Genomic DNA, 16,704 nt, shown 5'->3' with positions numbered 1-16,704 from the left:
AAAGGGTATACCTGCTCTGGAAAATTTGATCTCCATTTACATAACATATAAAAAATTTCATAAGAAGGAAAGAGAAAAAAAGTCAGAACTACAGCTATTTTCATTGCTGAGAATGATTGCTTTATTCTCTACGACTGATTTTTCTTCAGTTGCATATATTGAGGTTGCTAAAGCATTTTCTGGATATATTATGTGAAAAACTTTTCTCAGAGAACTAAAATGAGGGGAAGGTACAATTCTTCATAAGAGAAATGATAAACTCACAGTTTTCTCTTACATGTTTAGTCCTCTGTTAGAAGTTGAGAGAACTGCATCTAAAACACAACCCTGAACTTAATAGCTATATGACCTTATGCAAGTCAAGTAACCTGTTCAAGACTGTTTTATATGTGTAAAATGGACATAATAATACATACATCATATGATTGCTATGAGGATTAAATGGGATGACACATGTAAAGCTCCTGGTATTTGATTAGTAAAACTAAATAAATGACAACTCTTTTCCTTTCACTGGCTCCTAGGCTGATTTCCTGTTACAAAACCCTACATTTTTTTTCAACCTAAGAAGATAATGTCATTAGCGGTGTTCTTCAGATTATCACTACTGCTTTGATAGTTCAACTTTCTGAAAGAAGCTTAACTTTCTTATAAAAATAGCTTGTTTTTCATATTATACAGATCATGATAATCTCATAACATTCTACCCTTACCAACACCGACCCCCTCAACAACCACCACCAATGTACATACCTCTTAACATCTCAGACATTTCTAGTGTCTGGCACAGATCCTCAGCAAGTTCATTTCTTCTTTGGAGGCCTACAGTCCACATTTGTATTTATTTGTGTGGCTTATACATCACATCATAGCTGTTATCCTCTGTTGTTGATTCAGAAATGTCAAAAAGAGTCCAAACCCTTGAGAAAGGAATATTTCAATAGAGTTGCATGAGCAGAAAGCAAACCTACAGTGAGAACTCAATAAACCATCCTCTGAAACATGTTTTACCCATTTAAAGTTCAGTACTGTAGTCAGGAAAGCAAGAGATTTGGATTTCAAAGGTTGACACTTCTTTTCAATAATTGTGCTAATCTGATGCAAAGGATTCTTTTAGTCTCTTACATGTATGCTGATACTTAGAATCTTCCACAGGCATGAGAGAACTCAACTCATGGATGTGGATAAGACTAAGTCTAAAGAATAATAGCTGCATTATGCATTCATGGACAGATAGTTTAAAAAAAGAAAGACACAGATGAATAGCGAATTTAAGAACTACTTTGTCTAAACTTTTCATTAAGATTCAGACTGTTTCCATAAATAGTCTATGTACAATTTACAGATTAGGTATTACTATTTCCTCTTGATCTTCTATGCAAAACAAGACCATAAGTACTAAAAGGTCACAATTTAGAATAAACATTAATTTCCAAATGACTTGAAATATATCATATTTCTACCTTGAGAATTGTCTATTGTTTAGTTTGCTCATGGTCCAATTAACTAAAAAATCACATATGCAGTTTACAGTTGACAGAAATAAGAAAAAACACTTGGATAAGACTAGTCTTGAACCTTCTACTCATTTCTTTCTCACATCAAAATAAATTAATTAGTCATCTTTTTGGAAAATTAAATAGCTAAATCATTACAATAATAACCAATTACCATTTTCTAATTTTAAGTGGTTTAAAACATGTTTCCCATCTAGAAGTTCAAGCATTGGACTATGGTCCAGAAGTAAATTATATCTATAACAAAGGTTTGTAGAGGTCCTTATCATTATTTATCCATTCCCCTGCTGTGCATATTTTTTTATTCTCTGAATATTAGTATTAGTAATGTCATGACTATATTTTCCAAACTCCAGGTCCCATAAGATCTGATAAATGAGGTTGTTGTGTTGCTTCTTGGTGGAGATGTAACTTTGATGTTGAAAAAATTGTAACTTGTTGGACTCTGATGGTTTAGAAGAATAACAGAAGGGAATGTTCAAAATTAAGAATGTCTTGGAAAATTTGGTTACTCTATAAATAGGACATATGAGGCAATGACACTAAATAGGTGAAATAATCAGTTGAAAAGTCAAGACTGGGGACACAGGCAATAATATTTAACCTGAAATCATTATAGCATATATTCTGCAATTCATTTAGACATATAAACTTTAAGAAAATGACATGCAGCTTTATGCAAATAAACCATGACACTCTATTAGAAATGAAACATGTTCAGGAGTTTAAAGCTGTTCTGAAGTTGATACCCTATGCATATATTATCAGGTTCTTAAAGTTACTGCTCAACCTGGCATCACCAATCTGTAGGAACATATATCACATAAGGTACTGTCATCTCAGCTGGCCATACCAGCAAATATGTTGTTAGCTGTATCTCCTTATTGCCACAACTATCATGATAAAAACGTCAACCTTGTTTACTTTGTTTACCCTTACCCACTCTTGAGAGATCCCCTTCTGATTCTAGTTTTAGTGATTTGTAGATGCACTAATACTACATTTGTGGGCAGCCATGAAAAGGCTCATGACCTGCCTCTAGAGTCTAGAAGGACACTTCTATAGGAAGAATGTTCTCAGTAGCTTTCATTCTGCTATACTAAGCTTCTTGAGGATAGGGTGAGTCTTACTAAACCCTATGTCTCCTGTGCCAAGCTCACATGTAGTATATACTCCACAAATACCTTCCAAATAGTTTATAAGATCCCCAAGGAGGGAAGCGTTTTTCTGACCTTCCAAGTTTTTCTTTTTGTCCTCATCACTGAATAGCAGTTATTTCATTGAGTTGACTGTCATCTTATAGTGGGACAGGAAACAATGTTTTGGAGAAAGAGATAAAATGGTTCACACAATGGTGCAAATATGGATATGTCCTTTGGAAGATCTGCTACTTAACTTACCTTTCTGAATGCCCAGGATAAAGGAGATAGGTGGTCATTATCTCATTTTCCAGGTGTCACCTATGAAACTCATGGCCCTTAGAAGAAGCTTGCAACTTGGCTATTAGGCTACTTCCTCATAGAGGGGTAAGGAGAAGCACAATTGATGACTATTAACTAAATGTCCTCCTTAGAGTGTAATCATGGTAGAATACAGGAGGTGGTGAAGAGGGATAAGTGTATCAGTCTTCACTTGCTTTCCAGCATCTTGTCTTCACAATGATTTAACTGAACAGAACAAAAAAGAGAGAGAGAAAGAAAAGTAAATAAATGACCGAGCAATAGCAAAGAATAAATATACACATACAACATAATCCCAAGAATTTTCTAAATTTCATGAGCAAGTTAAAGGGCTACCTATCAGAAGAGATGACAATCACAAGGAAGAAACGAGTCTCTATTAGAAAAAGACACCAAATTACTGAACTTGTTTCCAATTTCTACCAGTTGGAAAAAAGGATAATTCCTCTTTGTATAGTTGATAAATCTGAAAGTGTTTTTCCCCTGATGGAAAAAAGTCATACCCTTTCTCTTGCTCTAATACACACACACACACACACACAAAGCTGAGCAATGTGGGTGTTGGGAGCACTGGCCCCCCACATGGCTGAAAATCCATGTGTATATGTTTTGACTCCCCCAAAATAGAACTACTAATAAATAGCCCACTGTTGACCAGAAATCTTACTGATAGCATAAACAATTAACATATTTTGTATGTTGTATGTATTATATACCATATTCTTACACTTAAGTAAGCTAGAGAAAAGAAAACATTGTTTAAATTGTCATAAATCTTCAAAACTTTTTATATTTATTGAAACACATCTACATTCAAGTGGATCTACACAGTAGAAACCCAAGTTCAAGGGTCTAAGAACATAAATATATATACATACACTGCGAACATATATTTATTCTATATGTACCTAGCAATGTATCAGTGCAATGGACAGTTCACATGTGGTAAACCATTAATATAGGTAAGCCAATAAGAGTCAGATTCCAATTTACACTATTAAGTAATCTGATGCTGTGTAATCATCCAATGATTGACATACTTTTGTATATTTTCTTTGGTGGAATTATTTTTGTAAGTTTTTTTATGTTCTTATGCAATTATTGCTTTAAAAAGGTCACGAAACCAAATAAAGAGAAGAAATCTGCACAATTTTGGACCCAAAATTGCATGTGTAAGTACTAATCATGTTTCCTCATAATAAGGATATGCTACATTCAGAAGACTTTGAGTTTCACAATGTAAGAGTAATAGATTAAATGATTTAGTATTCCAAATCACTTATTGGGGTCCAGAAGTCAGGGAATACAATTCAAAGTCTGAATTGATATTCTAAAACATACAGTCATAATTATAATTATATTCTTCCCATCTCTTAGCAAATGCAAAAAATTTCCAAGAGTGTCAAGCGTGTTAATTACTACTTAGGACTTAAAGATCTCAGACTATGTAGCATTTTTAAATAGAGAAAATATTAGAGAAAAATTAAAATTCCAGAAAACATATTTTCATAAATTTAATCAGTATAAGAAGTTAAAAGGCCAATATAAATGTAACATAAATATAGTTCATCAAACAGTTCCATGTATTTAACTCATTTGAGTATTACAACCAAAATACTAAATAAACAATGTAATTATATTTCCTCCATTACCTAAATGAAGAAACTGAGGGCCTGAAATGTTATGTGACTTATTCCACGTAATGAAACACCACACTGATGGAGATAGAAGGGTAACACAGGTCTTCTGACACCAGGTACATTTTGTTTTGTTATCATTAATCTACAATTACATGAAGAACATTATGTTTACTAGGATCCCCCCTTTATCAAGTAACCTCCCACACACCCCATTTCAGTCACTATCCATCAGCGTAGAATCACTACTTGTCTTCCCTGTGTTGCACAGCCCTCCACATGCGCCCCCCACATGCTAATTATACATGATAATCGTAATACCCCCTTTCTTCCCCCCACTTATCCCTCCCTTCCCACGCATCCTCCTCAGTTCCTTTCCCTTTGGTAACTGTTAGTCCATTCTTGGGTTCTGTGATTCTGCTGCTGTTTGGTTCCTTCAGTTATTTTTTTTATTCTTATACTCCACATATGAGTGAAATCATTTGATACTTGTCTTCCTCTGTCTGGCTTATTTTACTGAGCATAATACCCTCTAGCTCCATCCATGTTGTTGCAAATGGTAGGATTTGTTTTCTTTTTATGGCTGAATAATATTCCATTCTGTATATGCACCACATCTTCTTTATCCATTCATCTACTGATGGACATTTAGGTTGCATCCATTTCTTGGCTATTGTAAATAATGCTGCAATAAACATAGGGGTCAATCTGTCTTTTTTAAACCGGGATACTGCATTCTTAGGGTAAATTCCTAGGAATTGAATTCCTGGGTCAAATGTTATGTCTATTTTGAACATTTTGAGGAACCTCCATACTGCTTTCCACAATGGTTGAACTAGTTTAAATTACTACCAGCAGTGTAGGAGGGTTCCCCTTTCTCCACAACCTCGCTAACATTTGTTGTTGTTTGTCTTTTGGATGGTAGCCATCCTTATTGGTGTGAGGTAATATCTCATTATGGTTTTAATTTGCATTTCTCTGATGATCAGCGATGTGGAGAACCTTTTCATGTGTCTTTTGGCCATCTGAATTTCTTCTTTGGAGAACTGTCTGTTCAGCTCCTCTGCCCATTTTTTAATTGGATTATTTGCTTATTGTTTGTTGAGGTGTATGAGCTCTTTATATATTTTGGATGTCAACCCTTTATGGGATCTGTCGTTTATGAATATATTCTCCCATACTATAGGGTACCTTTTTTTTCTATTGATGGTATCCTTTGCTGTAAAGAAACTTTTCAGCTTGATATAGTCCCACTTGTTCATTTTTGCTTTTGTTTTCCTTGCCCGGGGAGAAATGTCCATGAAGAAGTCACTCATGTTTATGTCCATGAGATTTTTGCCTATGTTTTTCTCTAGGAGTTTTATGGTTTCATGACTTACATTCAGGTATTTGATCTATTTCTAATTTACTTTCGTGTATGGGGTTAGACAGTGATCCAGTTTCATTCTCTTACATGTAGCTGTCCAGTTTTGTCAGCACCATCTGTTGAAGAGACTGTCATTTCCCCATTGTATGTCCATGGCTCTTTTATCATATGTTAATTGACCACATATTTTTGGGTTAATGTCTGGAGTGTCTATCCTGTTCCACTGGTCTGTGACTCTGTTGTTGTGCCAGTACCAAATTATCTTAATTACTATGGCTTTGTAGTAGAACTTGAAGTTGGGGAGCGAGATCCCCCCACACTTTATTCTTCCTTCTCAAGATTGCTTTGGCTATTCAGGGTCTTTGGTGTGGTCTTATCATATATGGCCTTTATTATATTGAAGTACTTGCCCTGTTTACCCATTTTGCTGAGAGTTTTTATCATGAATGGATGTTGAATTTTGTCAAATGCCTTTTCAGCATTGATGGAGATGATCATGTGGTTTTTGTCTTTCTTTTTGTTTATGTGGTGGATGATGTTGATGGATTTTCAAATGTTGTACCATCCTTGCATTCCTGGGATGAATTCCACTTGGTCATAGTGTATGATCCTTTTGATGTATTTTTGAATTCGGTTTGCTAATATTTTGTTGACTGTTGTTGCATCTACATTCATCAGGGAAATTGGTTTGTAATTTTCTTTTTTGGTGGGGTCTATGCCTGGTTTTGGTATTAGGGTAATGTTGGCTTCATAGAATGAGTCCTCCTTTTCTATTTTTTGGAAAACTTTAAGGAGAATGGGTGTTATGTCTTTTCTGTATGTCTGATAAAATTCTGAGGTAAATCCATCTGGCCCGGGGGTTTTGTTCCTGGGTAGTTTTTTGATTACCAATTCAATTTCTTTGCTGGTAATTGGTTTGCTTAGATTTTGTGTTTCTTTCTTGGTCAGTCTTAGAAGGTTGTATTTTTCTAGGAAGTTGTCCATTTCTTCCAGGTTTTCCAGCTTGTTAGCATATAGGTTTACATAGTGTTCTCTGATAATTCTTTGTATTTCTGTGGGGTCCGTCGTGATATTTCCTTTCTTGTTTCTGATTCTGTTGATGTGTGTTGACTCTCTTTTTCTCTTAATAAGTCTGGCTAGAGGCTTATCTATTTTGTTTATTTTATCAAAGAACCAGCTCTTGGTTTCATTGATTCTTTCTATTGTTTTATTCTTCTCAATTTTATTTATTTCTTCTCTTATCTTTATTATGTCCCTCCTTCTGCTGACTTTAGGCCTCATTTGTTCTTCTTCCAATTTCATAATTTTGACGTGAAACTATTCATTTGGGATTGTTCTTCCTTCTTTAAATATGCCTGGTTTGCTTTATACTTTCCTCTTTAGACTTCTATCACTGCATCCCACAGAACTTGGGGCTTTGTGTTGTTGTTGTCATTTGTTTCCATATATTGCTGGATTTCCATTTTAATTTGATCGTTGATCCATTGAGTACTTAGGAGCATGTTTTTAAGCCTCCATGTGTTTGTGAGCCTTTTTGCTTTCTTTGTAAAATTTATTTCTAGTTTTATACCTTTGTGTCTGAAAAGTTGGTTGGTAGGATTTCAATATTTTGGAATTTACTGAGGCTCTTTTTGTGGCCTAGTATGTGATCTATTCTGGAAAATATTCCATGTGCACTTGAGAAGAATGTGTATCTGGTTGCTTTTGGATGTAGAGTTCTATAGATGTCTATTAGGTCCATCTGCTCTAATGTGTTGTTCAGTGCCTCTGTGTCTTTACTTATTTTCTGTCTGGTGGATCTATCCTTTGGAGTGAGTGGTGTGTTCAAGTCTCCTAAAATGAATGCATTGCATTCTATTTCCTCCTTTAATTCTGTTAGTATTCGTTTCACATATGCTGGTGCTCCTGTGTTGGGTGCATATATATTTATAATGGTTGTATCCTCTTGTTGGACTGACCCGTTTATCATTATTTATTGACCTTGTTTATCTCTTATTGCTTTCTTTGTTTTGAAGTCTACTTTGTCTGATACTAGTACTGCAACACCTGCTTTATTCTCCCTGTTGTTTGCATGAAATATCTTTTTCCATGTCTTGACTTTTAGTTTGTGCATGTCTTTGGGTTTGAGGTGAGTCTCTTGTGAGCAGCATATAGATGGGTCTTGCTATTTTATCCATTCTATTACCCTGTGTCTTTTTATTGGTGCATTCCGTACATTTACATTTATTGTGGTTATTGAAAGATATGTACTTATTGCCATTGCAGGCTTTAGATCTGTGTTTTCCAAAGGTTCAAGGTTAGCTTCTTCAGTTTCTTACTGCCTAACTTAACTCACTTATTGAGCTATTATAAACACTGTCTGGTGATTCTTTATTTCTCTCCTTTCTTATTCCTCCTCCTTCATTCTTTATATGTTGCATGTTTTATTCTGTGCTCTTTTGTGTTTCCTTTAACTGCTTTTCTGGGTAGCTGATTTTATTTTTGCCTTTAGTTAATATTTGGTTGGTCTGTTTTCTTTCCTGTGATTTTATTTTCCCTGGTGACATCTGTTTAGCCTTAGGAGTGCTCCCATCTAGAGCAGTCCCTGTAAAATACCCTGTAGAGGTGGTTTGTGGGAGGCAAATTCCCTCAACTTTTGCTTGTCTGGGAATTGTTCAATCCCTCCTTCATATTTAAATGATAATCGTGCTGGATACAGTATTCTTGGTTCAAGGCCCTTCTTTTTCATTGTGTTAAATATATCATGCCATTCTCTTCTTGCCTGTAAGGTTTCTGTTGAGAAGTCTGATGATAGGCTGATGGGTTTTCCTTTGTAGGTGACCTTATTCCTCTCTCTAGCACCCTTTAAAACTCCGTCCTTGTCCTTGATCTTTGCCATTTTCATTATTATGTGTCTGGGTGTTGTCCTCCGTGGGTCCCTTCTGTTTGGAGTTCTGTATGCTTCCATCGTCTGAATGATTATTTCCTCCCTCTCTCTTCTTCTTCTGGTACCCCTATAATGCAAATATTGTTCCATTTGGATTGGTCACATAGTTCTCTTAATATTGATTCTTTCCTGGAGATCCTTTTATCTGTCTCTGTGTCAGCTTCTTTGCGTTCCTGTTCTCTGGTTTCTATTCCATCAATGGCTTCTTACATCTTATCCATTCTGCTTATAAATCCTTCCAGAGATTGTTTCATTTCTGTAATCTTCTTCCATATGTCATCCCTTAGATCTTGCATATTTCTCTCCAGCTGCATCAGCATGGTTATGACCTTTATTTTGAATTCTTTTTCAGGAAGATTAGTTAGGTCTATCTCCCAAGATTCCTTGTCAGGGGAGGATGTCTGGGTTAGTCTGGTATGTATATCAAATTCTTTTGCCTTTTCATGGTGATAGAGGTATTTGTGGGGAGCTGTCACATGTGTTGGCTGGGAGAACATCCCTTCTTGCCAGTTGTGGCCTTCCTCTCCTGGGAGAACAGAGACCCCTAGTGGCTTGTCCTGGGCAGCTTCACCCAGATGGGGTTTCTAATTCTTGCCCAGCCAATGTGAAAGAAGCCCTGCCCTGCTGCCTCATGCTGCTTCTCCAATATGGTGGAGCCACATTGGAGGGGAGATGGGCGGGAGACTGTTTATCTCTGTGAGGGGGCTCTGAACTGCTCTGCTGCCCAGGGGTTAGGGCACCTGGAGTTCCCCGGGATTCCCAGCTGCTAGGCTAAGTGTCCTGGGATGTTTCCTCCAGCTGTGGGGTCCCTGTCCCTTTAAGACTTTCAAAAAGCACTCGCTTTTCTTTGTCCCAGGGACGCCGGCTGCAGGGACCCACTCACAGGTTTTACTGTCCTGTTTTCCTAGTTTCCAGCACCCCACACATGCACTGTGTGTCTGAGCTCTGGTGTGGATGGCTACAGCTGGGTGTTTAGCAGTTCTGGGCTCCCTCTCCCTCTCCTCTCCGACTCCTCTCCTCCTGCTGGGAGCTGGGGTGAGGGGTGCTCGGGTCCTGCTGGACCATGGCTTGTATCTTACCCCCTTCATGAAGTGCTGAGTTCTCACCAGTGTGGATATAGCCTGGCTGTTGTCCTGTATCTTCTGGTCTCTCTTTTAGGGATAGTTGTATTTGCTTTATTTTCAAAAATATATATGGTTTGGGAGGAGATTTCTGCTGCTCTACACATGCCGCCATCTTGGCTCCCTCCATCCCCTGGTACATTTTTATTTCTGCTTCTAGACTGCTGCTGAGTAGTATTGCACTGTATGAATATATTATAATTTATTTATTCACCTGTAATTGAATCTTTGGATTATTTCCACCTTTACAAATAAAGATGCAATGAATATTTGTCTGCAAATATTTGTTTGGACATATGCTTTCCTTTTGGTTGGTTAAATAACTGTCATATGCCTTCATTTTTTCAGGTTAATAATTAAGAGTGGAATGACTGGTTCACATGGTACTCCTATTTTTAACTTTTTAAGAAGCTGCCAAACTGTTTTCCAAAGTAACTTTATCAATTTAAATTCTTACCAGTATGAGTTCTAGATTCTCCACCTTCTTTCTAACATTTGGTATGGTCAGTTAAAAAAAAATTAGTCAGTCTAGTAAGTGTATAGTAATATCTCATTGTGGCTTTAACTTTCATTTCTCTAATGACTAATGCTATTGAATCTTTTTAAATGCTTATTTATGATTCCTATCTCTTTCATAGTGAAGTGCCTATTCAAATATTTTCCCCCTTTTAAAATTAGGTGGTTTGTTTTCTTTTTATGGAGGTTTTTTTAAGGGCAAGAATAAATCATATTTTAGTTCAAATATTTCATAAATCAGTGATCTATTTTACAAATCTCTATTAATATAGGTAACAACTATGCATTAGAATCTCAATTTATACTGTTGAAATCAAATGAGAGTAGCAATGGAAGAAAAAAGATTGTCTGAAAACAAAGATGAAAACCATGTGAACAAAACTTTTGTCTTCTGTCTAAAAACAAATATGTTCAAAAAGTATTCACATGTAATTAATCATGATAAAGGACCCTGTTAGAAATAACTGGAGTAGGCCTATAAATATATCCTCCCTACTACCCAATCAGTTGAGAATCTGAAAGAGCTTGTTTTGGCTGCTGGAGAATAAAAGCACAGAAATAGATTCCTAACTCAATAATGAAACAACTAAAACACTGTTTCTTCAGACAGCACATTCTAGAGAAGAGAAATACTATTTGCTTTCATTTCTGATGATGCTTTTCTCTATTACACACTGTGGTAAGTTTATATTTTGACTAGTACTATATTTTTATTGACTGTATATGCTAATAATTTATATGAGACTGATAATATGCACTTAACATTTATATAACATAAATGTTTTCATTTACATTTGATATAATGAAATATTCTTATATTTGAACTATATGCAATATTTAGTTTCATAGCATTTAAAAAATTTATGAATTAGGAACACTAACAAAATGTTAAAAATACGAAGAAAATGTGAAATAAATATGGAAATAGTGAACTTTTCAAGAATAGCTTTATAGAAAACCCATGCATATATGGTCAAATAATATATTACAAAGGAGCCATGAATATACAATGAGGAAAAGTCTCTTCAACAAATGGTGTTGGGGAAACTGGACAGCTACATGCAAAAGAAAGAAACTGGATTAACTCCATACACAAAAGTAAAGCTGAAATGGATTAAAAACCTAAATATAAGACAAGAAACGATAAAACTCTTAGAAGAAAATATAGGCAAAAATTCTTTGAACAAAAGCATGAGTAATTTTTATTCTGGACATGTCTTCCCAGTCAAAGGAAGCAAAATCAGAAGTACACAAGTGGGAGTACCTCAAACTAAAAGGCTTCCATGTAGCAAAAGACACCATCAACAAAACAAAAAGACAACTTTCACTTTGTGAGTATTCATAAATGATATATCTGACAAAGGATTAACACCCAAAATATATAAAGAACTTGCATTCACAACACAATAAAAAATAACTGATTTAAAAATGGGCAGAGGCCCTGAATTTTTGCAAAGTAACATGCAGATGGCCAATAGACACATGAGATGGTCCACATTACTAATTATCAAGGCAATGCAAATCAAAATCACAATGAGATATCATGTCACACCAGGCAGAATGGCCACTGTCCAAAAGGCAAGAAATAACAAATGCTAACGGGGATGTAGAGAAAGGCGAACCCTCCTACACTGTTGGTGGGAATGTAAATTGGTACAACCAGTATGGAAAGCAGTGTGAAGGTTCCTCAAAAAACTAAAATTAGAAATACCATATGACCCAGCAACTCCACTTCTAGGAGTTTACACAAAGAAAACAAAATCTCTGATTTGAAAAGATATATGCACCCTACATTTATTGCCACATTATTTACAATAGCCTAGCTAAGAAAGGAAAGTAAGCATCTAACAGTAGATGAGTGGATAAAGAAGATGAGGTTCATATACACAGTGGAATATTATCAACCATAAAAATAAAGAAACCTTGTCATTTGTGACAACATAGATGGACTTAATGGGTATTATGCTAAGTGAAATAGATCAGGTGGAGAAAGACAAATATCATATGACTTCACTTATATGTGGAATCTGAAAACAAAGCAACACAAAACAAAATGAATAAAACAGCAGTAGACACATTGGCATTGAAAAGTGACTGGTGGTTACCATGGGGGAAGGGTTTGGGTGGATGGGTAAAATAGGTGAAGGGGATAAATAGGCACAAAATCTCAATCATAATGTAAATTAGTCACTGGGATGAAAGTACAGCATAGGGATTATAGCCAATGGTTCTACAATATCCTTCTATGTTGATAGAGATTAACTACATTAGTTGGGGTGAGGATTTAAAAATGTATATAACTGTAAAATCACTTTGCTGTATACTTGAAACCATTATAATATTACATATCAACCACACTTTAATAAAATGTAAAAAACCAAAAACCACTTTATTGAGATATCATTCACATACCATACAACTCATGCATTCATACTAAAGTATAAACTTCAGTGAGTTTTAGCATATTTAGAGGTGTGCAAACATCATCACTACTAATTTCCAAAAATTTCATCATCCCAGTACTCATTAAGAGCTATTCCACTTACTGAGTTTTGATAATTCTTTATATATTTCATATCCAAGGCATTTATCAGACATGTGATTTGTTAATATCTCTTCTTTTTCCCACTCTGTGGCTTATCTTTTCATTCTCTTGACAGTGTCATATGAAGAGCAGAAGTTCTTAATTTTAGAGAGGTACAATTTATCATTTTTTTTTCTTTTATAGATTGAGCTTTTGGTGTTGATTCTAACAAATCTTGGTTTAACCTGAGGTCTCAGAGTTTTCCTCCTCTGTTTTCTTGTTTTAAATTCTTATAATTGCTTTTATTTTACATTTAGATCTAGGATCCATTTTTTAGTTAATTTTTGTTTATGCTGTGAGTTAAGTGTTAAATTTTGAGGTTCTTCTTTTTCTTTTGTATATGGATGTACAATTGTTCCAGCAATACTTGTTGAGAGATTATCCTTTTTCCATTAAATGAACTTTGCATCTTTATCAAAAATCATTTGACCATATATGTGTGGATCTATTTATGGACTCTCTAAACTGTACCATTGATTTATGTGTCCATACTTTCACCAATGCCACACTGTATTGCCTACTGAAGTTCTTTGAGCTCTCTTTGAAGAAAGAACATTATATGAGAATTTGGAAATAATACTTCAATGAGTTAACTGATTGTGGTTGTGGGTCCCAAAGGACATGCTTGTACGGTTGATATACTGTCTTCTGAGGAGGGGGGTTTCTTCTGGTTTTAGTGCCAGATCTGAAGTGTCTGTTTCATAAAAATAATGGAGTCGGGGGGCGGAGTCAACATGGCGGCGTGAGTAGGACAGTGGGAATCTCCTCCCAAAAACATATATATTTTTGAAAATACAACAAATACAACTAATCCTAAAAGAGAGACCAGAAGACACAGGACAAGAGACAGAATACCACTAGACCAGCGAGAACCCAACACCTGGTGAAAGGGGTAAGATACAAGCCCCTGGCATGGCGGGACCCGAGCACACCTCCACCCAGCTACCGGCAGGAGAAGAGTAGGCAGAGCGGGAGAGAGATGGAGCCCAGGACTGCTAAACACCCAGCCCCAGCCACCCGCACCAGAGCGCAGGCACAGTGCATGTGTGGAGGGCTGGTAACTAATGAAATAGGGCAGCAAGACCTCTGAGTGGGTGCCGAAGCTGATGCCCCTGTGACAAAGAAAAGTGGAGGCTTTTTGAAAGTCTTAAAGGGACAGGGACTTAACAGCTGGACGGAAACAGCATAGGTCACAGCCCAGGGGCAGGAAATTACAGGGAAAACCGGGCGCACTAATCCCCTGGGCAACAGCTCTGAGACCCCTCATGGAGGTAAACAGCCAAACAGCCCCCCCCTGGTCCATTACCCCTCCAGGCTCTGCGAAAGCAGAGAAACAGCCTAAGGCAAACCCCGCCCACAGGAAGGGAGATCCATCCATATCCACCAGGCAAGACACAAAGACCCAGCCTACTCGCAATTACCCAACACAAGCCACTAGAGGTCGCAGTTGTCCCAGTAAAGAAAGGCCAGTAGCAAGTGAAAAGTTTGGCCCGCCCAGCCGACAGTCAATAGCACCTGTCAACATGAAAAGGCAAAAAAATATGATCCAGACAAGACTAACCCAGACAGCTTCGGCATCTGCTACATCTTCCCCTCAGAAGGAACCTGGGGAGATAGATTTAGCCAGTCTTCCTGAAAAAGAATTCAAAACAAAAGTCATAACCATGCTGATGGACTTGCAGAGAAATATGCAAGAACTAAGGAAGGAGAATACAGAAATAAAACAAGCTCTGGAAGGACTTCAAAACAGAATGGACGAGATGCAAGAGATCATTAATGGACTAGAAAACAGAGAACAGGAACGCAGAGAAGCTGATGCAGAGAGAGATAAAAGGATCTCCAGGAATGAAAGAATTTTAAGAGAGCTGAGTGACCAATCAAAAAGGAATAATATATGCATCATCGGAATACCAGAAGGAGAAGAGACAGAAAAAGGGATAGAAAGTGTCTTTGAAGAAAAAATTGCCAAAAACTTCCCCAAATTAGGGGAAGAAATGGCATCTCAGACCACAGAGGTACACAGAACTCCCATGACAAGAGATCCAAGGAGGGCAACACCAAGACACATAAAAATTAAAATGGCAAAGATTAAAGACAAGGAAAAAATATTAAAGGCAGCCAGAGAGAAAAAAAGGTCACCTACAAAGGAAAACCCATCAGGCTATCATCAGACTTCTCAACAGAAACCCTACAGGCCAGAAGAGAATGGCATGATATACTTAATGCAATGAAACAGAAGGGCCTCGAACCAAGACTGCTGTATCCAGCACGAATATCATTTAAATATGAAGGAGGGATTAAGCAATTTACAGAAAAACAAAAATTGAGGGAATTTGCCTCCCACAAATCACTTATTCAGGGCACCCTACAGGGACTGCTCAAGATGGGAGCACTCCTAAAAAGAGCACAGAACAAATCACCCAACATATGAAGAAGGGAGGAGGAGAAATAAGAAGGGAGAGAAATAAAGAATCATCAGACCACGTTTATAATAGCTCAACAAGCGAGTTAAGTTAGACAGTAAGATAATAAAGAAGCTAACACTGAACCTTTGGTAACCACAAACTTAAAGCCTGCAATGGCAATAAATTCATACCTTTCAATAATCACCCTAAATGTAAATGGACTGAATGCACCAATCAAAAGACACAGTGTAATAGAATGGATAAAAAAGCAAGATCCATCCATATGCTGCTTACAAGAGACTCACCTCAAACCCAAAGACGCGCAGAGACTTAAAGTCAAGGGATGGAAAAAGATATTTCAAGCAAACAACAGAGAGAAGAAAGCAGGTGTTGCAATTCTGGTATCAGACAAAACAGACTTCAAAATAAAGAAAGTAACAAAAGACAAAGAAGGACATTACATAATGATAAAGGGCTCAGTCCATCAAGAGGATATAACCATTATAAATATATATGCACCCAATACAGGAGCACGAACATATGTGAAACAAATATTAACAGAACTAAAGGAGGAAATAGAATGCAATGCATTCATTCTAGGAGACTTCAACACACCACCCACTCCAAAGGACAGATGCACCAGACAGAAAATAAGTAAGGACACAGAGGCACTGAACAACACATTAGAACAGATGGACCTAATAGACATCTACAGAACTCTACATCCAAAAGCCACAGGATACACATTCTTCTCAAGTGCACATGGAACATTCCCCAGAATAGACCACATACTAGGCCACAAAAAGAGCCTCAGTAAATTCCAAAAGATTGAAATCCTACCAAACAACTTTTCAGACCACAAAGGCATAAAACTAGAAATAAACTATACAAAGAAAGCAAAAAGGCTCACAAACACTTGGAGGCTAAACAACACGCTCCTAAATAATCAATGGATCAATGACCAAATCAAAATGGAGATCCAGCAATATATGGAAACAAACGACAACAACAAAACTAAGCCCCAACTTCTGTGGGACACAGCAAAAGCAGTCTTAAGAGGAAAGTATATAGCAATCCAAGCATATTTAAAAAAGGAAGAACAAGCCCAAATGAATGGTCTAATGTCACAATTACGAAATTGGAAAAAGAAGAACAAATGAGGCCTGAAGTCA

General features: G+C 36.7%; 1 protein-coding gene across 1 annotated transcript in view; it reads right to left on the bottom strand.

Moving 5' to 3' along the window:
• Window positions 1-16,704, bottom strand: part of ZC3H12B (zinc finger CCCH-type containing 12B) — a 267,790-nt gene that overhangs the window by 164,344 nt on the left and 86,742 nt on the right. Inside the window, exons 2-3 of the mRNA XM_036892719.2 lie at window positions 2,918-3,184; window positions 754-920 (exon numbers count right to left, since the gene is read on the bottom strand). The gene's annotated coding sequence lies outside the window, so the exon portion shown is untranslated. The remainder of the gene's footprint in view (window positions 1-753; window positions 921-2,917; window positions 3,185-16,704) is intronic.

This window comes from Manis pentadactyla, chromosome X, assembly GCF_030020395.1.
Source record: "Manis pentadactyla isolate mManPen7 chromosome X, mManPen7.hap1, whole genome shotgun sequence".
NCBI lineage: Eukaryota > Metazoa > Chordata > Mammalia > Pholidota > Manidae > Manis > Manis pentadactyla.
The sequence above is the reverse complement of the archived record's forward strand: the minus strand, read 5'-3'. Positions and strand labels throughout refer to the sequence as shown.